Source organism: Diabrotica undecimpunctata, chromosome 1 (genome assembly GCF_040954645.1).
Source record: "Diabrotica undecimpunctata isolate CICGRU chromosome 1, icDiaUnde3, whole genome shotgun sequence".
Taxonomy (NCBI): Eukaryota; Metazoa; Arthropoda; class Insecta; order Coleoptera; family Chrysomelidae; genus Diabrotica; species Diabrotica undecimpunctata.
Window position 1 is genome coordinate 116,428,472 of NC_092803.1, and position 497 is coordinate 116,428,968.

The window sequence follows — 497 nt, forward strand, 5'->3', positions numbered from 1 at the left end:
TTGCTACTAGGAGAGAGTTTTAAATTACAAAAAGAATTTTTTAAATTGGTTGATATCTTCCGGTCGCGCAAATTATGAATGTTCTTGGGAAAGGGAAAAACACTTTTTTAAAAACTGAACTTCACAATTAAAACTTTTATTTCGACTTACAAAGATTTTAGTAACAACAATAATAATTTAAATCAGACTATATTTTAAATCAGACTTTTAATTAATCAGACTGAAAAATATTGATTTTAACATGGTGTTTTTATAATTTATTAATTGCTGATCTTGCTGTTCAATACGTCGCAATTTAGTCCAGAATGTTCAAGCGGTAGCCCCGTGTTGGAATCCACGTGGTGGAACTTACTGGATGGTAGCGGTCATTGTACTGTAACTACTCCATCCCCTGAAGAAGTTTTGTGAGGGACGACAGAACTGTTGAGTTGGCCTCTTCTGGAGTTTCGTCGCTAGAGTTGGGTTTTTTGTTTTTTGTTTTATACCTGTAACATATA